At 41.5% G+C, this 23,478-nt stretch overlaps 1 protein-coding gene and 1 long non-coding RNA gene across 7 annotated transcripts in view; one reads left to right on the top strand and one right to left on the bottom strand.

Moving 5' to 3' along the window:
• Positions 1-23,478, top strand: part of CTNNA2 (catenin alpha 2) — a 2,570,005-nt gene that overhangs the window by 115,820 nt on the left and 2,430,707 nt on the right. The window lies entirely within an intron of this gene.
• The window catches only part of LOC138296174 (uncharacterized), a 257,052-nt gene that overhangs the window by 81,451 nt on the left and 152,123 nt on the right, over positions 1-23,478 (bottom strand). Inside the window, exon 4 of one of the 5 annotated variants that reach the window (XR_011203779.1) lies at positions 15,332-15,383. The exons of the other annotated variants lie outside the window; for them this stretch is intronic. This is a non-coding gene — a long non-coding RNA (uncharacterized lncRNA). The remainder of the gene's footprint in view (positions 1-15,331; positions 15,384-23,478) is intronic. 5 annotated transcript variants of the gene reach the window in all.

The raw sequence follows: 23,478 nt of genomic DNA, 5'->3' as shown, positions 1-23,478 counted from the left end.
CAAAACTCCAAATTAGGCCCGCAGGCCCTAAATTAGAGTTGAGTGGATGGGGAAAGCTGCTAAAAAGTGGACAACATCCTATCAGCTGTCTTGAGACTGCAGTGATGTCAATGGCACTCTAAACACGGAAGAGAAAACATCTGCCATAATTGGTCCAAGACAACTAACCAGTATGCTGCTTAGTAGAAAGCACATGCCGCATTGCATGTGATTGATTGTTCTAGATCATCTCTGCAAATTCATATTTGTAGAACTTTGTAAAAATGTGGAAACTTACAACCCAAGTAGGTATATTTTAATTTTATGAGTGAAAGATGCGCAGCCTTTGATCCAACACTTTTTTATTACATAATGTCAGAAAAGATGGATGGGCCGGTCACTAACCTGTAAGTACATTTATTAGTGGATAGCACAGACGAGGATCTAAGTAGATCAACGAGTTCGGACATCATGTGGTACGTAAATTACTGTCATTGAATTATCTTCCATTCCATCCGTCTTAATTGTGTGAATGGGCTATCGACCCACAAATCAGCATGCCACATCATGTCATCCCAGACACACTGCATAAAGCACAACGTAGCACACCAACTAAGGTTCCATATGGACATATTATAGACTTGGAGGATTTAGTAAGCAGATTTTCTAAGAAAATTCTTTGCGATATTGGTCTTTCACCCATGTCTTATTATTATATGACAAAATTCGAATACACAGCTCTTAGTATTAGAACATTATTTCTCCACAATACTCGAAAAAGGTAAAAGTCAATTGTTGCTGAGTCACAACGCCCACAAAGCTCATATAGAAAGCCTAGACAATTAGCCCGTTATTCTAAGCTACCCATAATGCAGTGCAAAATGCTGTGCTTTGCATGCGATACATATTTTATTTCTTGGTCCTTTAAGTGTACCTCTAGAAATGTACTAGAAACGTAAAATGCCATGTTTAATGTTTACTTATGCTGACTGTTTATAATTTAACCCAGAACACCTGGTTTCAAAGTTGCAGAGTTAGCAAAAACCACAGAAAATGTATATTTCAGATTAATTTTCGATACAACTTCCTACTGTTTAATTCAATTGAACGAGAGCTTCTCAAGACAATGGACCACTGTCTGCTCTGAAAAAACGAAACCAAATGGTTTCGTTATTTTTTTATTTTGCAACTTGTTTTCCTTTAAGGAAAACGGGCTGCAAAATAAAAATAAAAACTGCTTTATTTAAAAAGTAGTCACAGACATGGAGGTCTGCTGACTTCGGCAGGCCACCATCTCTGTGAGTGCAGGGACTCGCTATGGGGTCGCAAAATGCGACCCACCTCATTAATATTTATTAGGTGGGTCTTTGCGACCCCATAGCGAGTCGCTGACGGTGTCGGAGACACCGTTCTGCATCCGCATTTGCGATTTGGAAATTGCGAGTCGCACAGACTCGCAATTTCTGAATCGCAAATGCGGAAGTTACTACATCTGGCCCCCAGTTCCTAACAACTGTGATATTATAACTCTCATGCAGAAAGCACTGTTACAGAGTACAAAGTGATAGGATTAATGAAAGAAGGACAAGGGATAGAGATGGGAAATCAACTAAAATGATGAGTCTTAAAGGTCCACGGATGCTGAAAGCTAGAGCTCACAAATTTGAAAAGAACAGCTTCTTAATGTACCTGTGAAATATGCATTGGTTGCCCTCCACCTGGATGGATGGCAAATCTGGACTGACCAGCAAATAGAAAGGAAATTTCTGAGTCTTAGAAAATGGGAAGTGAAGTGTGTAGAAAAGTGGGTTATTAATATGCGGATGTACGCACCTTCAGCTAGTAGTAATACCACAATCACTAATAAGGTCCAGTCAAGTCTCAATAAATTAAGCCTTGCTCAACCATTGGTAGCTTAGCAATGAGCAGTCATCTTAATTTAGGAAAACAGTTAGTGTTAAGCATTTATTATCACCAAAATAGTAAATAAGCAAAAGACTGCTGAACCAGACCTTTTTTAATGGGGTATCTGCCGACTGTTTGCCTTCTTCCTCCTATTTTATCTGACCTTTTTGTGTTGGCTCTAGGACTCTGGAGACATTACCTTTGCTAACCAGTGCTAACGTACATATGCTTTCTGTCTAAAATGCAATGGTAATCAGTTTCTCTATGATTGGCTTATATGATTTACTAGTAAGTCCCTAATATAATGTACCAGGTGTGCCCAGGGCCTGTAAATCAAATGCTACAATTGGGCCTGCAGCAATGATTGTGCCACTCACATGAGTAGCCCTGCAAACATGTCTGAGACCTGCCATTGCAGTGTCTGTGTGAGCAGTTTTAAAAAGCCATTTCAACCTGGCAAGGGCACCCACTTGCCAGGCCATAACCTTCCCTTTTCCTACATGTAAAGCACCCCTAATATAGGCCAAAGACAGCCCAATGGGCAGAGTGAGGTGTATTTAAAAGGTAGGACATGTACTGGTGTGTTTTACATGTCCTAAAAGTGACATACTTCTACATTTGGCTTTCACTATTGCGAGGCCTATTTCTCCAATAGGGTAACATCGGGATTGCCTTGATATATCTTTATTTAAGTGCAATTTCCCATTGGGAGCAGATAGAGATGTGGAGTTTGGGGTCTCTGAAAGCACAATTTGGAAAAAACATCTTTTAGTGAAGGTGTTTTTTAAATTGTGTGTTTGAAAATGCCACTTTTGGAAAGTGGACTTTTTCTTGCTTAACCATTCTGTGCCTCTGCCTGTCTGTGGAATACACGTCTGTGTCAGGATGATAGTTGGGCAGTTTGTGTATTCACTCTAGACAGTCAAAGAAAGGTAGCCGTGTGCCCTGCATATCCTGATGGGTCTTCCTGCGCTAGAGTGGAGGGAGGAGCTGACATGCAGTCGAATAGGGCTGTACCTGTCCTCAAACAAAGCAGTCTCCAACCCACTAGAGTATGTCTGGGGCCAGGGCAAGGAAAGGCAGGGTCTTGTGCACTACAAAGACTTCTCTTTGAAGTTTGCCTACTTCAAAATGGGTATAAGTACTGGACCTCTGACACAACATAGTTAGAACACTTCTGGACTGAGAACATTATGCCAGGAAAAACAGCTGGATGCCGTAGGAGGGACTGCCACTCTGCTTGTTGATTTGTTGTGCTAGCCTGCTGCTTTTGCCCTGGGAGTGAAAGGACTTAACTTTGTTTTTTGTGTCATGCTTTCTAAAGTTGTCCAAGGGCTTGAACTGAAAGTGCCTCCAGTTAAAAAGTCTCAGGGACATCAAAGACTTCACCTGCCAGTGCCCGGGCACTTCTGCTGAGAGCCCTGACTTGCTAAGTAGTACCAACTCCAGTCCCTGGGCCCTTGGAAGTGTAGGCTCCTGACCTGAATGAGAAAATCCATGCACTGATTCGCCACGGCAGAAAAATCAACGCAACGCCTGGCCCGTGGCTGGAGAATCAACGCAGCGCCTGTCTCATGGCTGCAGAATCAACTCAGTGTCTGTTTCCCTGCGGCCACATCCTCACAGTGCATGTGGATTTTCCACTCATTGTCCCCAGGGAATACATTTCTCATTGACCCTGCACCGCAGTAGAGAACCGAGGCTGTGTGTCCGGAAATCAACTCATTGTCTCTCCTGCAATGAAAGAATCAATGCATCACCTCCCCTGCACAGTAAGGAACTGATGCATCGCTTTGCTTTTCAGCGCCCCACCTCCCCAGTGGCCTGCATCGTCATTGTTTTCGATGCATCCCAGGTACTTTGAGCTAAAAAGACACAATCATTGATTCCTATGGATTAAGACTCATTTCAACCTTTAAAAAGTGATACTTTTACTTGTGTAGTTGTATTTTTGACATTTTGGTCTTGTTTTACTTAAATATTGGCTATTTGTTTTTTACACTAATGGGGAATACTTTTGTATTGTTTTCTCTATGTTACTGTGTGTGTACAAATACTTTACACATTGCCTCTGAGATAAGCCGGACTGCAGGTGCCAATCTACCAAGGGGATAAGCAGGGGTTACCTTAGCTGTATGACTCCCTTACCCTGAGTAGAGGGAAGGCCCCTACTTGGACAGGGTGCAAACCACTGCCAACTAGAGACCCATTTCTAACAGACACACAATAAAATCCCAACATGAATTTATAAAATAGAGAATATATTTATCTTTAAAATAATACCAAAATGACCAAAAATCCACTGTAGAGTACTTGACTCCACAGTTCACTTTGACGACTGCGGCTTGCTTCAGTGTGGTGCCTCAGTGGGTCTCTGGAGGTCTTTGTGATCTGCACCAATGACGGGGAGCTATGGAGCCTTCAGTGGGGCAAACCAGCGTGGTAAGGCCGACTCATGGTTTGACAACAGCTGCTTGACTCTCGACGTCGAGGCACTCTTCTTCTGGCGCTTTTTCATGAAAGTTGGCAAAAAGTTCCTAAACTTTCGGATCTTCTTCTGATAGGTTCCTTGAGAGTCAGAAAGGGTCCATAGCACCAGCCAAGGGTTCATAAGCTCTGGTTTGCCTCTTGGGGGTCTGGGACTCCAATTCTCACAATGTACCTATAGGAAGCTCGTCTGGTGTGTGATGGGTACCTAAGGTACTTACACCTTATACCAGGTCCAGGTAACTCCTATTAGTGTAGTTTAGGGAGTGTCTAGAAGCTGGGCTCTCTGGAGATAGCTGTGGATGAGCAGCCAAGGCTTATCTAGGAGTCATGCAAAGCTCATGCAATACCACTGTAGTCACACAGCACTTCCACAGATGAAAGAGCACACTCCGTGTTGCAAAAATAAAGGTACTTTATTATGGTAACACTGCTCCAAAGATACTATAGAGGCAATACTCCCTTAGGAGGTAAGCAATACACAAGATATATACACTAGTAGTCAGAAATAGGCATAAGAACAGTTAGAAAACAGTGCAAAAGAGTGTGAAACACAATAGAGAATAGTGACCCAAACTATTAGGGAGCACAAACCATCTACTAAAAATATGGAATGCGAGAGTTGGACCCCCACCTAGGTAAGTGGAGTGTGTATAGGGGTGCTGGGGATACCAAAAAAGCACAAAGGTAAGTACCACAATACCCCCAGCGACCAGAACGGTATGAGTAAATCACTTGAATTTCTCCAAAACACCCACTAAGATGAAAAGAAGAGAATTGCAAACCCCAGAGATGACTGCAAGAAACCAACGGTGGGTTCCTGAAGAGGAAGACCTATGGAAAGAGGGGACCAAGTCCAGAGGACACAGCAGAGTTCAGTGGGGGCAGGAGCCCTTACCCACCAGACTGAGGATGCAGAAGTTGGTCGATGGTGAGGTAGGAAACTCAGCACTGCAGCCCTGGAGTCAGAGTCGAGTTCCTGAAGGGTGCAGGTGATCTCCCACGCCAGAAGGAAGATTGTAGTCAGGTTTGCGTGATTGGATTCCACCAACAAACCTTGGCACCGGCAAAACTCGCAGTTGGTGGAAAGTGGTGCTGCTGGGGACGAGCAAGGCCCAGGAGGACTCAACCAAGGAGGGGGTCAGAAGGGGCCCTCAGCATCACAGAGAGCCATCAGGAGCACAGGCAGCATTCACAGGCATCCCACAGGACAGGGACACAGAAGTTGCAAATGGAGCCTGTTAGACTTTTAGTCCTTGGCGTGGTCTCCCTTAACTTTTTGCCTCTGTTCCCCAGGTTGTTGATGTGTACTGGACTCTGATTGTACTGTTTTTGTTACTCTGGACACTTTACCACTGCTAACCAGTAGTAAAGTGCAAGTGCTCCTATACAAAATGTGTATGTAATTGGTAAATCCATGATTGGCATATTTGATTTACTAATAAGTCCCTAGTACAGTGCACTAGAGGTGCCCATGGCATGTAAATCAAATGCTACTAGTGGGCCTGCAGCACTGGTTGTGCCACCCACATAAGTAGCCCTGTAATCATGCCTCAGACCTACCACTGCCGTGTCTGTGTGTGCAGTTTTAAACTGTAAATTCGACTTGGCAAGTGTACCCACTTGCCAGGCTTAACCCTTCCCTTTTCTTACATGTAAGGCACCCCTAAGGTTGGCCCTAGGTGGCCCCAAGGGCAGGGTGCAGTGTATGGTTAAGGCAGGACATATAGTAATGTGTTTCATATGTCCTGACAGTGAAATACTGCTAAATTTGTTTTTCACTGTTGCAAGGTCTGTCCCTCTCATAGGTTAACATGGAGGCTACCTTTAAAGTGTAGAGTCTCTTTGGCAGCGGATAGACCAGTGCTTAATTTGTGCTTGTTGTTTCCGGTGCTGAGCACCACACTTATTTGTGAGGGCTGGGGCTTATTCTTATGCCTCAAGCATTTGCTGTGAGCAAAAGACACATATGGGAAAGACGGAAGACGGAAAAACAAAAAAGCGTCACAAAGGGAGAAAGTAGAAAGTTCAGGATGAGCTGAAGGGGCAGGGGTGGCCGTAAATGGATTTAAGAGGCCAAAGACGGCTTCAGGATTACGCTGCCTCAGTATTCAGTGCTGGCAGATTTAATTACAGTAGCCTCATGTTTAAGAGAAGGACTTTGAGCACCGGCACCTTTTTATTTACAAATTAAGCACTGGGATAGACATGTGGACTTTGGGGTCTCTGAGCTCACAATTTAAAAATACATCTTTTAGTAAAGTTGATTTTAAGACTGTGTGTTTGAAAATGCCACTTTTAGAAAGTGGTCATTTTCTTGCTTAAACCATTTCTGTGACTCTGCCTGTTTGTGGATTCCCTGTCTGGGTCAGTTTGACAGTTGGGCTGGTGGCACCTCTCACTAGACAGTGACACAAAGGGAGCTGGGGTGTAGTCTGCATTTCCTGATGAGCCATCTGTGCTAGAAGGGAGGGGAGGAGTGGTCTCTCACACCTGAAAGGGCTGTGTCTGCACTCATACGATGCAGTCTCCAACCCCCTGGTGTGTGTCTGGGGCCTGGCACGGGCACGGCAGGATTTCACAAACAAGAGAGACTTTCCTTTGAAGTAAGCCTACTTCAAAGGGAAAAATGGGTATAAGAAGGCACCCAAAACCACAGACTTTAGAACACTTCTGGAAACCAAGAGGAACCTCTGCCTGGAGAAGAGCTGAAGAGCTGATGAAGAAGAGCTGCCCTGCCTGTGGCTGTGCTTTGTGGAGCTATTCTGCAGTTGCTGCTTCTGCCTCTGCTAAGAGGACAAAAACTGAGCTTTGTGTTGCCTTCCTTCCTGCGAAGATCTCCAAGGGCTTGATTTAGAGCTCGCCTCCTGTTGTTTGAAGTCTCAGGGACAGCAAAGACTTCTCTCTGCCAGCACCTGGAGTCTCTGGAGGGACTCCTACTCTGCCAAGTGGTGCCCATCCAGTTCCTGGGACCCTGAAAGGAGAAGCTGGCAGCCCAAGAGGGAGAAATCCATGAACAGACCGCCGTGCAGGGAAAAGATCAACGCGATTCTGATGTGCAGCTGAAAAATCGATGTGCCGCCGGCTTCGCGGCTGAAAATCGATGCTCGCCTGCAAAACAATCGAAAGATCGACGCCTGCGGCTGGAGAAAGGACGTGCAGCATCGCTGACAGAGGCTGCTGAGATCGTAACCTGCACTGCGTGATTTTTGCACCATCGTGTGGCTGAATTTCTGACGCAAACACCGCTGGGCGTGTAAAAACAACGCAAGGCCTGCCCGGTCCCAAGTGTGCTGAATGGATCGATGCATCGCTCTCCTGCGGAGAGCAGAAACAACGCACCCGACCCGATGACAGGAGAAACAACGCAAAGTCCCGCTCGTAAGTGGAATCAACGCATCGCAAGCCCTTTTTGACGCACACTCACCCGTGTGGAGTTATTTTTGACGAACCCAACGTACATTTTCACACTAACAGGGTTAGCGTTGTGTTTAAAATTACATGAAGACTCTTTTTGAATTCTTAGTGATAACTTGACTTGTGTATGGTGGATTTTTGTTGTTTTGGTCTTGATTTGTCTAGATAACTATTTTCTATTTTTCTAAACCTTTGTTGTGTCATTTTGTAATGTTTTCATTGAGTTACTCTGTGTGTTGGTACAAACACTTTACACCTAGCACTCTGAAGGTAAGCCTACTGCTCGTGCCAAGCTACCAAGCGGGTAAGCAGGGGTTAGCTGAGGGTGATTCTCTTTTACCCTGACTAGAGTGAGGGTCCTTGCTTGGAAAGGGGGTAACCTGACTGTCAACCAAAGACCCAATTTCTAACAATGGGCAGTATGCTCCATAAAGCAATATTTTGGGGAAAGTCCAACTAGCTTGCAAATAAACTGTACATTTTAGGTAGCCAACAACTATTTCCGATCAGGAACCATCTTATCCTTGAAATGATGGCTTGAAGAAGACAAACACTCTAAATCAAGCCTTGTCGGAAAATGTATCAGGGGTGTGAAACTCCATCCCACTTGACAGTAGGACTCATCAGTCCTAAAAAAGAAACAGAGCTGAAAACGTTACCCTATCAATGACAGTTCCAACTGCGAGAGGCCTTTTTATTTGGCTTACTTACTAAACTTGAACTTTATCCGACAATGTATTGATCCTATGTTTTTTGTTCCATTCTGCAAACTCTGTGCACCCCACGAAAATATACCTGATCATATATTATCCTATAGTATATTATTGATATATAATACATTGTTTATACACTTTGTATGAAACTTTTTTTTTATAAAGCACTCTGCTACTCAATTGATCTTGCCTCCCCCCTTCCTGGAAAAAAGCTAATTAATAAATACTTCAGACCATAATAATTACTAAATATATGTGATTTGGAATATTTACTGATAATGCTAAAGCAACTTCAATATAAATGAAAACTGACGGATTTAAATTTGAAAAATATATCTCTCATCCTATTCTGATGCTGTGGAAATTGTAGAAAGAGTTGAAATAACACATCATCTCATCTTATTTGCAAGCCAGTTTTATGAAAATGATTGGCTGTTAACATGTAAAATGTTGATGTCTTTTAAAATTGCAGTTGGAACAACATGCATTTTATGGAAACGTGCTTTGACTGTCATCTAGCAGTATGCACGATATATATTTGATGACGTTGCACACGCTTGCAGTTGGAGTTGCGAAAATGTCAGACTGACATTGCAGTTTGACTGGCAGCTGTAATTAGAGATGTGCTGAGTAATTGATTGATGGTATGCATGAGCATTTCTACAGGACCTGAACAGAATCAATTATGCATACGTGCTTCCTCCTCTGGGGGTTGAAACTTTTGGAATACAGCCCTTTAGCAAAATACTTCATATGTGATCTTGAGAGCAAAACACGCCTCCACATTTTCTGAATTTGGCCATCAGTACTTTGTTGCAGTAGAAATATGTGCTTTGGTTTTTCTCATCGTATGTGTGCGTGCGGTGTATATTTCTACTATTATTTGAGGGCCTGCAACTTCCAATTTCAGAAAGATCTCAGTGACTTACATGGTTTGTAAGATGGATGCTAGCCAGGAACCTGCTAAATTTGCCTGGCAGGGCATATGTATTTATGTTTACGGATTTTACACGGGACAGAACAGGACCACGAGGGAACCAGAAGTCTGAAAAGGAAATTTATGTAAGTCACTATACAGAGAGGAAACATATCACACGCCTCTGCTCGGTATGCATATATTGTTGTCGGCTAGCTCAAATTACTTCATTCATTTTCTTGCTGACTTATGACAAAGATGAAACGCTTTAAACCATAAGTTGAAATGATTTAGTTTCTTGGTAATCCAACCAATTACTGGATGGCTCCGGGAGTTGCTTGATGGCCTCATTTATTCCTTTTTGGGTATGCCTCTGAGAAATTAAATGCAAAGTCTTTTTGGTAAAGCCAGGTGGGCAAATCATCACAAACCACTACCAGGCAAATCCCTCTCTATATTGGTACTTATTTTAATAGTACTTATTAAATGTACTTATATTGTCGGTTTTTCATAGCAGTCGTTTGTGAGTTAAGGAATCTTCACCTGAAATGTTAGCCAGTCTTACCTGTTGTAAATTTCTGTTGTTAGGATAGGCTGTACTTAGTCATTGTCTCAGCTAGTACAGCATCACCACCCAGGAGGAGAACTTAGAGAAATCCCAGGGTGTCAGTTTCAATCTTTGTCTGATAGAGAGCCAGTGATGTGCTGTCAGGTGGCACATTCTTTTCATGTCATTCTTAGCCTTGATGCACCTGTTGGTGTCCATGAGGAAATCCTTTACAAGAGCCTGTATTTTTTGTAACAGCATTGACGTGGGGTTCAAATGACAGCCTTGCGACTATATTTACTATATCTTTGTATTCCTTGTATATAGTGCAAATGGGTGGTGTGTTAATGTCGTAAAAGCAGGAGTGAGACTGGACACTGATAATAGAACATTTGTACTCACGGAGTGAATGACTGTTCACTGTTCACTGTTCACTAGGGCTCTAAATGGGTATTGGATGTTTTGGCTGTGCACGGGCAGGTATGTTCCCCTGAGGAAGTAAGGAATACGAAGGTGTTGACTACATTGTTTAAAGAACTACCAGTAGTGTGTAAGTGGGACAGCTTATTTTGCACATCCTATTGATGCTTGCCAATTCTGTAGTATTTTATCACCTTAGTTTTCTGTCTATCCTTGGACATCACCAGATCGTACATCCAATAACAACAAACTAAAAGCCACCAATTCTCCCAAGCAGAAACTTATTTTGTAACTTTTAAAAACAAGGCACAATGTTATGTTATGTTATGTTACTTAGATTTGCAGGATGCACTATCAGCCGGAAGGGTTTCCTGGTGCTGAAAAGGTCTGGGGACGCCTAGTGGTACTACTCAAAAAGCCAGGTCTTCAGGTTCTTGCAGAATTCAAAAAGTGAGAAGGAGCCTCTTATGTGTAACAGTAGGTTGTTCCATGCTTTAGGAGCAATGTAGGTGAAGGTGTGACCGCTGGATCTGGGTTTCCATATACATAGAATTTGCACAAGTAGGAGTCCAGACACGCTAAGTTGTCTGGAAGGTTTATTAAATTAGATCTGATTGTTCAGGTTTGCTGGGCCAGTGTTATATAGTGTCTTGAAGGTGTGGTTGAGGAGTTTGAATTGTGCTCACTTGTGAATGGTGAACCAATAGAGCTCCTTCAGGTGTGGTGTGTTGTGAGTGTGACATGGGAGTATGAGAGTGATTCTGGTCACAGAATGGTCTGCAGCCTTGTGATGAGTTTTTTGTTGATCCTGGCACAGAGAGTATTTCAGTAGTCCAGCTTGGTTGTGACCAGGGCATGTGTGACAGTTTTGCAGGTACTGATTGGCAGCCATTTTAAAATCTTCCTCAGCATGGTTGTGTCGATTTTGGTATTGGTGATGATACTGAGATTCTTGGGTTTGTGAGATCTAGCTCCATTAGCCACCAGTTGGAGTCCCACGGTGGTGTGCTCTTTGCAAAGATAACAATTTCGGTCTTGTGAGTGTTCAGCTTTAGACAACAGGTCTTCATCCAGCAGGAAATTTCAGTCATGCAGTCATTGAGCTTGATCCAGGCACTGGGTACCTTGTCTGGGAGGGACAGAATGAGTTGCATGTCGTTGGCATAGGAGATGACATTTGTTGGACTTGGACCTTTCTACAGGGTCAGCCCCAATCTTTATCCTTTCTTACTTCTACATTTGTTGAGCCTGTTTTTGCTGGCCTTCGGACTCTGTGCACTTTACCACTGCCAGCCATTGCTAAAGTGCATATGCTCTCTCCTTAAAACATGGTAACATTGTCTTATGCCGAATTGGCATAAATAATTTACTTGTAAGTCCCTAGTGAAGTGGCACTACCTGTGCCCAGGTCCTGTAAAATAAATGATACTAGTGGGCCAGCAGCATGATTATGTCACTCACTTAAGTAGCCCTTTAAGTACCTCGACCACCATTGTAGCCTGTGTGTGTAATTTTAAACTGCCATTTTACCTATCAAAAAAATCTTTTCCAAGGCCCAAATCTTCCTTTTTTAAACATATTAAACACTTAGAGTAGGCCTTGGACAGCCCACAGTGCAGGGTGCAGTGTATTTAATAATTGGACATGTACCTTTAATTTATACATGTCCTGATAGTGAAAAACTCTTTAAGTCATTTTTTACTACTGCAAGGCCTACCTCTCTGATAGGATAACTTTGGAGTTACTTTATTACATTTCATAAGCCGTAACTTCCAATTGGGACCAAGTTGACAGGCCGAGTTTATTGTCTAAATAGTTGTAATTAAAAGCGCACCTTAATGGCAAAGTCAGATTTTTAACCACAATTTAAAAAATGCAACTTTTAGGAAGTTGCCATTTTCTTGTCCTAATCATTTGGTGCCTGCAGCCTGTTTCTTGATCACATTACTAGGAGTAGCAGGCAGTTGGTCTTTATGTACTTCTCCCAGACAGAGAAACAAAGGGAAGATAGATGCTGGCAGGATGGGACACTCTGTAGTAACGAGTAGGAGGAGCTGTTACCTACCACACTTGCACATCAAAAGCTCTGCCTGAGCACTCATAAAGGACTTGTCACTAGTCTAGTGTGACCCCAAATAAACTGGGGCTAGCACAGGGACGGTGTCTGACATGTCGGAGGACGATGGAAACATCTAGTAGCTCATCCAACTGCCAAAGTAGGCACTGGGTATACATATTGAACCTCAGGCACCAACTCTTCAGTACACTTCTGGCCCTGTGGATACTCTGCCAGCAAGAAGGACTGCTGTGCTGTTGTAAATACTGCCACTCTGCTGGACTGCTGCTCTGAAGGACTGCTGCCTTTGTGTGCTGAACTGCTTTCCTCTTGCCTAGGTGAGAACGACTGGACCTGCATCTGTTTAAACCTGGGGCCCCAGAATGACTCCAAGGGATCATTGGCTGGCCTCCTCACTGAGGCTCAAGGACAGAAGGCTCCAAAATCCTATATCCTAGCACCTGGACGCTGTCATTTTGACTCTACCCTGCCAAGTGGTGCCTCCTTAGTCCTGGACCCCAGGAAGTGGGCTTAAGGTGGTCTGTCAGCCTCTGTGGATCCAGCAGAACTGACACATCTCCTTTGCTGTGAGGCACAGCCCTGAGCAGAACTGACACATCGCCAGTGCTGTGTGGATTGGAACTGTTTTGTGTTGCAGCTCATCAGAACTGCAGCTGCACGGCATGTCCTCAGCACAGGCCTTGGCATCCCTCATCAACGGCAGCCTTGATGGTACTGTCGAACACCACATTGCAGCCTCACAGCTCCTCAGAACCAATGCATCTCCCTGCCTGTGTGATGCATCATTGACGCATGACTTCATATCACAAGCCATCATCAATGGGCTCCTGAATGATGATGCAGGGCCTCGCATCTCAGCCTTGCTGCATCTTGAAACTGACACATCACTTCGGCTCCACAATGCATCTTTGAAGCAGATCCTTACATCGCCCGCAAACCAGGATTTAACATACCTTATTCAGCACGCCTGAGCGGGTCCTGTAGCTAGCTTGCAAATATCCACAGTAGGCCCTTTGTGCTTTTTGCCGCTATTTCCACAAAAACTTTTAAAAATGCAAACCTCCCTCTCCACGGATTGGATTTTTGTCATTTTGGTCTTGTTTTATTTATTTGAAATCACCCTTTTTTCTAATCTGGTGTGAGATCCTTTTGGGGTGGTATTTACTGATTGAAGTCTTGCATAAATACTTTACACATTGATCCTAAGTTAAGCTTAACTGCTTGGTGCCAAACTACCAGGAGGGTTGAGCACAGTTTAATTTGGTGTTTGCTTGTGCCTTACACTGACAAGGTTTGTGATTGCTGCTTGACCAGGGCTCACATGCCATTCAACCAACAGCCTCATTTCTTTACCACGTTGATATGTGAGAGCTGATGATGCTGGCTAGAGGGACCATGTATGCATTGTAGAGGGTCAGGCTCAGGCTTAGGGAGGATCCTTGAAGAACTCCGCCTGATGAAGTCACAGTCATCCGAGGTGTACAGTGCCAGGCACTGGGTTCTTCTAGTCCGGGAGGAGCAGATCCATTGGAGTGTGTGTCCTTGGATTCTGATGTTGTGTAGGGATTGGATGAGAATAGAGTGTGAAACTCAAATGCTGCAGAGAGGTTCAGAAGGACAAAGGCCACCATGTCTCCTCTGTCCCGAGTCATGCAGATGTCATCTGTGACAGCAATGAGGGCAGTTTCCATGCTGTGGTTGGATCTAAAATCAGACTGAGTGATGTTGAGGAATTGGTTATTGTTGAGGTGTTCACTGGAGTATCTGTTGATGGTTTTCTCTAAGAACTTGGCCGGGAATAGTAGAACGGACATTGATCTGTAGTAGGCAAGCCATGGAGAGTTTGCAGAGGGTTTCTTCAGCAATGGTATGAAAGTTGTGTGTTTCCAAGCATCTGGGAGGGTCTTGGAAGAAGTGGATGCATTTAGAATGGTTGTGAGATTGGCACTGAAAGGTTGCAGTCCTCTGGAGTAGGTGTGGTAGGGGCAGGGGTCTGATGTGGCGCACTGAGTGGATAGATTTTATGGTGGAGTAGTGTCTTCTTGAATTAGCAGAAGTACATTTTGGTAGCAATGGAAGAGGATGCACAAACCTTCCTCTGTTTTTGAGAATATGATGGGTCAGCACCTGTCCTTTCAGCCACAACACTCCTATCCTTACATGATGTCACCCTGTCTGTGCCACCTGCGTCCATGAAATTAAACTCCTGAAAGCTAGAATATCTGATAGTATAATTGGAGAAAACAGTTAGGCAGTGCTGTCTTGCAAACAAGCATTACTGCCACCAACTGGGGGGATAAGAAATCCTACTGACACCCATAAGCTCAAATTATATCTTAGAAAAGCTTTTATGCCTTTTTACCTCATTAATAACACAATTGTAAAATTAATAAATAAAAGTTGAAGCCTTAATGTAACAATTTCAAATGTTCTCCACAAATGAAAGGTCATATTTAGAGTCACCAAAATTTCCAAAATGAAAGAAAAAACTTGCATGTGCCAAGAATTTGGATAGTTACATTTTATCACATAACAATGTTTCTAAACATTGGTTGTGAATCCAATGGTTCCTTAGGCAATTCATGTTAAATGATCTTCTGGGGCTTCTGCTGGTACACAAGTAAACATTTACAAACAAAGAAGTCTTGCTACCTGCCACTAACACCTTACTTAGTCAGACACTTAAAGATTGCCAGAACACATAACTTACCTAATATGCCTACTATACAAAGATAAATATAAAACAAATAAACAGCTGTTGTTTGAGATTATTCATTTCCATGCGTAGATTTACCCTTACATGTACAGTTTCAACCCCAAAAATAAAAGGGTGGAGACTCGTATGAGTGAATTTACAAGTATAAACTTACTATTAAAATGTCCACCTTTTGGTTTAGATATGACATTGGGGCAGAGATGTTCCTAATGAAAATAACAGAGATTGTTAAGAAAATTATTAATCTTAAATTAGTTTTAAGGATATATTTTTAATAGAAAATAATTACAAAACATTTCACTATCTCCTGTTCACCTAAGTCTACCACAGTAACAAGGAACACAATTCCTGCATTAAACCTTGACAAATTAATACATCCAATATTTATGTCTATATTTAAATAGCATTTAATTAAATAAAATTAATGCTAACTTCTGTTCTATTGCTTACAATATTATTTGTGTTTTAAATATTTTTTTAAAGTATCATTTACACTCTATTGTTCAAATGTTTTATATATAATAAACATTAGCATTTGCCATTGTTTCATTAAAAATAATATAACTAAAATGAATTTAGGATTAAATCTGTTTATTCACATTTCGTTTTATACAACTATTCCACCTACAACCACTGGCCGGTGGATATAAAAATAAAGGAAACATGAAACTAAGCACAATGCCCCCTGAACCTAAATCTATACCTTGTGATAGAGCCCTTTCACCCTCTCCTCCTTCATACAAGCCACTTCCAACTCTTGTCGTAGCTGTCTCTCTGGCCGGATCTGTAACTAAGCTCATCAAGAGCAACACACGTAAGAAGCGCAGGCATGTCAGGTCCCTGAACTCATCCGAGAAGTAAGAGATAAAGGGCCCCCATATCTTATCAAACTTGGGTAGAGATCCCATGACCATTGCCCTCAGTTTTTCCATCCCCAATATGTCCCACAACTTGTGTAGACAGATCGTTTGTGAGGGAACAGCCTCCAAACCCCATCGAGCTAAAAGCAGCTGTTTGGCGGTGCTGATCGCCATTGTAATGTCTCTACCTTTTGGAGCCTTGAGAGGATATGTCTGTGGGTTCGGTAGTCTTAGTAAGACTTAGCTAGGGAAACGAGGCACGGCTGTGTCATATATTCTGTCCATAGTATCCAATATGTTCTCCCAGAAGGTACTAAAATGAATTTAAATAATGTTTACTTTCCTAATTGATTTAATTTATTTTATTTTATATGTTTGCCTTTGTGCTCACTGTATTCTCTGTCTCACTTGATTTCTATGGCATTGTGCAGTGCCAGTGTTTGGACATCTTTGGTAGTTGACACTCACGTGCTGGTCTGGATTACATTTAGGCATGTTTAGTCCTGTTTCGGTAGTACCACCACTCTGCTTTTTTGCCTATTTAACTTTCTTAAAGGACCATTATAGAAAGTTGCTAAAATGCACAGAAGGAAGTGCAGTGTGTATTTCTACTACCCACATATATCACAAAAAATAAGTCTGCAAGGTATATTACTGCGATCTGCATGGGCTGCAGTTTAAATGCACCACAGTAATGAATGGCAGGGGTATGCCTTTGCCATGTAGGAACAGCCTAGGTCACCCTACTTATTGGAGTTAGTGTACTCTCAAAGTGAAATAAAACCAAAAATCTATTTCACTGTGTCTGCTTTGATTGACTTAAATCTTCAGGTGCTATCTCAACTGGAAAAATGCTAAAAAAAAAAAAGCTTCAAATGTATTGCCTACTTAATTTTCAAAACTAGAATAAATGGGGAACTCATATTTTGTTAACTTAAGCAGAAAGCAACTTTACGAAAATGTAGTGTGTGCTGCCTGTTTTGCCATTCTGCCACTCCAGAGCTGAAATACACAAACTAGGCTGAGAGAGTTCACAACCTTGGACTGAGAGGTCAGTAGCCTGCCTCTGAGCCCAGAAGAATCAGAGGAAGCAGCTGGGTATCAACTACTAATCACTGAACAGGTATTAGCTATCTGGCAGAGGAGAGGAAGCGGTCGGAGAACAAGGGGCATCTTTAACATTACCTTTTTTGATTTAAATGTGCCATGAGGGTCATGACTTCCTTATGGCGGAAGGGTTCTGCCATCTTGAAGCAGAGGTGGGTAATATTACATTGACGCAAAGAGAAAGTACTGCTGGTGTTGGGGAACTGTGTATCTGATCTCCACCCTATTGTGGCTAGCCTGAAATTTTGCTTAGCCCATGGTCAACCACAAATAGTGTTTTTTAACTGGCGCTATACTTTTTCTTGTTGCTTTATGCAGAAAAAAAAGAGAAATTCTTATCTCCCATGCCCCTTAAACATTTGTAATGCTCATGCTATATTTTTGCTCTATTTTCTCTATCTATTTACATTAATGTGGGAATGTTATTATGTTGTTTTCCTGACTTTAAAATTGATGGATGTAACAAAATTATCTGCCGAATGTCTGTTGCTTCTTCCACTGCTATGAGTGGGTTACCAGGGATTATCTCTGAGCTGTGTTTTGACCTCACTAGTGTGGAACTATAATTTTCATGGGTGGTAGCGTTATGTGTGATTAAAACACCAAAATTGCACGCGTTGTAATTGCTGCATGGCAATGGTGCTATTAGCGATTCCCAACCTTTTGACTTCTGTGGACCCCTGTTTTATCAATACTGGAACCCGGGGACCCCCACTGAATCATTATTGGACTCTGGGGACCCCCAACTGAGCCATTACTGAAAGCTGAAGACCTAATCTGTTAATATTTCATTTTTTAAGCAGTCGCAGACCCCCTAAGGAGGCTTTGCGGACCCCCAGGGGTCCCCAGGGCTCCCCGGACCACAGGTTGGGAACCACTGTGCTAAAACATTGTTGTAAACAATACTTGAGTCAAATGTGTGGATCTCTGGACAGAGGATTGTGAATTGTTTAGTCATGTTTAAAATGTGTTCCCTAACAGATAGGTAAGAATTAAAGTAGACACAAAAAACAATAACATTTCTGAACTGTAGGCCTGAATGTGTGTAGTTCAGAAGTCACATGCAACCTTAATTTATGAAGTAATCGGTATAAAATGTATCTTGCTAATAAACATATTTTTCGTTCCCGATTCTCAGGTTAACATATTTCATATTATTAACGTGAAAAAATTTGAAAGTCAAAAAAGATCTAATTGTGAAGAGCACAATATGACCTAAGTCTGAAAGAAAGCCTTCATTATTTTTTTTATTAATCCTCAATGTAGCATTCATCAGACATTGAGAATCATTTGTCATTTTCCATTATTAAAATGTGTTAGATTTGTGAAATATCTATTATTAATTCCCTTTTTTTAAATGGTCTCACAAATATTGGCTTGTTAGTTTTAATATTCCATGCATATGAAAATGTGCTTTGTCACTTTCTAGTAGTCCTGGTGGCTTAATTATTCCAACAGGGTTTTCTGTAATTAATAGCCCTTCAGCTACTGAGACACCCTGGTGTTCATAACTTTGCTACTAAGATGTGAGATCTGGGTTAGAAAATACAGCTAGTAGGCAGAATCTCTAAAGTGATGATTTCTTCTCCAGAAACATTTTAAAGAATATATTCACAGCTTCTTGTTTCGATGTGATTATGTATTTTTTAAATAATGTCTTCCCTTTGTAGCAGTTTCACAATAAAAAATTTAATTCTACCATGAAATCTGTAGTGCCACTGTAGCTTACAATGGTGGCTGCCACTCAATGGGAGTGGTGGGGCAGGGGGGGTAGGGTGTGTGTGAAAAATAAAAAATAAAAAGCTTACCTGCGTACATCTTCTCTCTCTTCTCTTCGCAGCTGCACAGGGTCATAGCCAATCACGATGCTGCTGTCACCAACATGACAGTGTTGTGATTGGTCTGAGCGGCCTGCTTCGTCGCACTGACTGGAAATGGGAGTCTGGGCATGTTCTCCACTTGGCTGTGCAGTACAGCCGGGTAGAGAACATGGAATTGTGCATGCCTTTTTGGCCGGTCCAACATGGCTCGCCAAACAGACATGCGCACCTTGTGTGCACATAGGCCTTGTCCAGCCCCGTCCCTCCAGCCCAGCCCTGCTCTGCCACACCCTTTACCCCAGGAAAAATAAAATGATAATAACATAACATTATTATCATTTTATTTTTCCTTTCCCCACAATCCAGTCGGGTGACGCTCCTCCGCCTTAGCGGAAGAGCCACCTCTGATAGTTTAGCATGACAGACTGCTGCTTTATATTGGCAATAACACAATTTTGTGTAGTGCCTCATGTCAAAGACTTCCTGTAACGGCTACCCATGGCACTGACATGATTTGTTTAGAACTAGTAAAAAGTTTGTTGTGATAAAACATTTTACAGATTGATTGTGCTAGTGCTCTCCTATCAAACATCACAAGGTTAGGTAAATATGATATTTAATGGGTAAGTGGGAAATATTTTCAAATAATTTCTGCACTTAAGAACCTCATAGCTGCACCCTGCACAGTTAAATAGGACTTGATCCTCAATCCATCATGCAATTTAAAAAAATAATAATAATAATCCACTACTAAGTTGGGGTATCACAGCAATTAGATTGATTACTACAGCTGTTTTGGTCTTTTGAACTTAAGTTATTATTATTGTACCTAAAACTCTGATGCGCTCAGAAGTTTATTTATTGTTCTTACAACTATAAACCGAGCATAGTAACCGAATATATATCTATATACAAACAATACATTATTCTAGCATTGACACCTGGGTTTTTGAGGACACCTAACAATTTGTTATAAACATTTTATGTTTGATTTTTAGTAACAGGCAGATGTCTTGTGGAGTGCTGTAAGTGAACATAAATACCGCTGTTTATAAAACATTCCTAACATAAAATAGCATAAAATAACAAATTTTCTTTATAGTGCGTAGTTCAAAGCCCTTTCATCCCCTAGGACAGTACGAAAAGTATTTTCGAAAAAATTGCGTATGTTTAAAGAGCGCATCAGATTATTTCATTATTGATATTTGGAACAGAACAAACTTTGCAGGAAACAGTGAACATTTGATTCTATCATGGACATCCCCAATATATTATGTACCATAACATTTGTCTTTGTAATGCACATGTTCACTCAGTGGCCTATCTCGAACCACACAAGGATGCAGTTCTGTACATGGGACGTTGTATTGGATTGCCTAAACCACAAGATGAGGGTGAGGCCTGCAGTTTGGAGTACTAGGCAGTATACTGTATCATTCATTTTAACTATGCACATGTATATTTATTTATTACCCTATGCTATACGTATGCTGCACATCTATACTGTTTTATTCACTGGACCATGATGTGATTAGCCGCATTTCATGAAGGCTTGAGCTGCGAGTATGTCATAGTTCTTCCCGACTTCCATCTTTCCCCATGAGATATATTGAGCTAGTCTGTTCTTTTCCAGGTGCCAGGTTTTTCCTCCAATGCTCTTTCCTCTTACCTTAACACTTCCTGGGCAGGGCTAACAGTTCCCACTGTTAAGATATTATAATTTAAAGCTACACATGCTTGTTGAATCATTTTCTCCAGAAATATTTTTGTAATTAATTCTCTTGTTAACATTTTTGATCAGATTTTTTCTGCAAATTATATCTGTGGATTTCGCCTTAAAATTCAAACTTGCCAGCTTTGATATACCGCAACAAGGCAATTTTAGTTGAGTTGAACTCTGACCCTTTGGGGGTACTGTAACATCATTGTCCAAGAGGTTTATGTGGGTAGGCATGCTAGTGTTAGGAGATGTTGAGAATTTGAGAAGGAGAGCATCAGGGCAGGACTCTTGCTAGTCTGCACAGACCACTATGAGTTTCGTTTAAAATTGTGATACTTTTACTAATTTCTTTAAACATGCTGGTTCAGGGTTACCGATTTCACCTGAAATTTCCTGAATTTTGTTGCATGTAAAATTTTGTGAACCTTTTTTGCTCATTGAGAGCTGGTTCATACAGAAAATATCTAGTTGAGAAGCATCTTCTACATGAATCATTCACCTGGCTGTATCTTGCATTTTGTGCTACAAGTATCATTTAACAATTTTTTTACAAAATTCATGAAATTGTAGCTATATAATTACTCAACTTTGCACATATTTATCTTTGAGAATGTCATGTTCACTTGGTTAGAGAACACCAATACATAACTCTTAGCTCAGCAGACAGGTGGCGATTACACTGGTGATCTAAGATATACCTGGGGGATTGTACAGGTTCTCCCTGAATATGAATACAGTTGTCATTGTTACCGATGATAATGTGTTTTAATCTAAAAGTCTAAAAGCACACTCTAGAAGGTCACACTTGGATATTGTGAGAAAGTGCCTCTTTTCACATGGTTAGCCCCCATTTTTGCCTGGTCTTTGATGTGGTTTCAAAGTTGTTAGTGCCCAGGGCCCCTGCTAACCAGGTACCCTGGGCCAGATCCCTTTCCCAAGATTGTTGTGATGCATTTGTACAATTGGCAACACCTTTAGCTACCACAATAAGTCGCTAGTAAATTGTACTTAGGTACCTAGGGCACGGGGTATTAAGGGTAGGCCCCTAAGGGCAGCAACACAGATTGCGCCACACTCAGAAAAGTAGTTGGCATTGACAGTGAAATGAAAGGGTTCATGTATGATGGAGTGTTATATGATACTGCAGCCATCTGTGCACCGACCAAAAGATGATGGGAGCCTCTTCATTGCTACCCGTTACTTAGCGGAGAGGGTGGCTGTGTGGGGCATAAATCAAAGCCATATATTTCAAGAGGTGTTTTTTTCAGTAAAGTCTTGGGTTGGACAGGTTTGGATGGCCAATTCTTTTGAAAATGTCTCCGATCTTATATTTTTATAAGTATGGGAATGATCAAGACAAGATTGATCTATGCACATATTGTGCATTGATGTGTGGTTTGAATTATTCACAGTGCCTATATCATTGAGGTCTATCCTTGTAGAAATGGCTGTCTGGTTTTCTCGGCTTTTGAAAAATTGGGCAACCTTTGCAAAAGAGGAAAAGTTTTGATGTAAACTTTTCAACTTGGTTCCCTTCAAGTTTACATATGCAAAGCAATAGAAAATGCACTAAAGTCACCTAGCCTGATTCACAAAGGTAAACGTACACCTACATGTAAGTTTACAATTGTTTGCTATTCACAAAGAGATTTGCAAGTAGTATCTTTAAGAGTGTGGAGTCTCTGCACATAAAAAAACTTTTCTTTATATGTGAGGAGACTTCACACTCATAAAGAATACTACTCGTAAATCCCTTTGTGAATAGCAGACAATTTTAAACTTAGACAAAAGTCCAAGTTTACCTTTGTGAATCAGGCCCATCATTTTAATTTTACTAATAGTAATTTTATGACTGCGGCAACGTCTCAGTTGGGGTGGAGAACTGTGCACATAAAAAGATAGGACAGTCTATCTTTTTATGTGTGGAGTCTCTGTCATGAGTGCAGTGTCTACAGTTGTAAAAATGACTATTAATAAAATTTAAATTGTAGTACACACATACAAAAAAATAGTAAAGTGACACAAAAGTGTTAGATTTACCTTTGTGAATCAGGCCCTAAACGTGTCATTTTACAGATGCATGCATTGTGTGTGAAGATAAACCTCGAGTCTAGCCTCATCACTATGGTTATTTACAGAAAGAATTGTGAAGAACTTGTGAAATGGGTCTTGGGATATCCAGCTTTTCTCCTCTAAACAGCAATATGAACACAGCTACACTTAATCATAGGGGCTGATTTAGTTTCTCATTTTTAATGTCTATTTTATTGTATTGTTCTATATAGTGATTTTAGAACATACTTTTATCTTTTGTTCATATATGGTGTTAGAAATGGGGTCTTTGGTTGGCAGTCAGGTTACCCCCGTCCAAGCAAGGACCCTCACTCTAGTCAGGGTAAGTCACACACAATCCAAATTATCCTGTGCCCACCCTATGGTAGCTTGGCACTGAGCAGTCAGGCTTAACCTAGAAGGCAATGTGTAAAGTATTTGTGCAATAAATCATACAGTAACACAATATAGCACTACAAAAATACACCACACAGTGTTTAGAAAAATATGTATTATTTATCTGGATAAATGCAGGTCAAAACGATTAAAATACAATAAGTATATGTTGAGATAGTGAAAAGTGATATAAAGTGTCTTAAGTGTTTTAAAAGCAAACAAAGTCTCTTTCAAGCACAAATTACCTTGTTCGCGTGAAAAATCTCTGCAAAGAACCACAGAGGAGAAGCGTGGAAACAAAGGGGTGTGCGTCGATATCTCGGGCCTCACATGGCGATGCGCCATT

The sequence above is a fragment of the Pleurodeles waltl genome, chromosome 1_2 (assembly GCF_031143425.1).
Source record: "Pleurodeles waltl isolate 20211129_DDA chromosome 1_2, aPleWal1.hap1.20221129, whole genome shotgun sequence".
NCBI classification, from domain to species: domain Eukaryota; kingdom Metazoa; phylum Chordata; class Amphibia; order Caudata; family Salamandridae; genus Pleurodeles; species Pleurodeles waltl.
The sequence above is the reverse complement of the archived record's forward strand: the minus strand, read 5'-3'. Positions and strand labels throughout refer to the sequence as shown.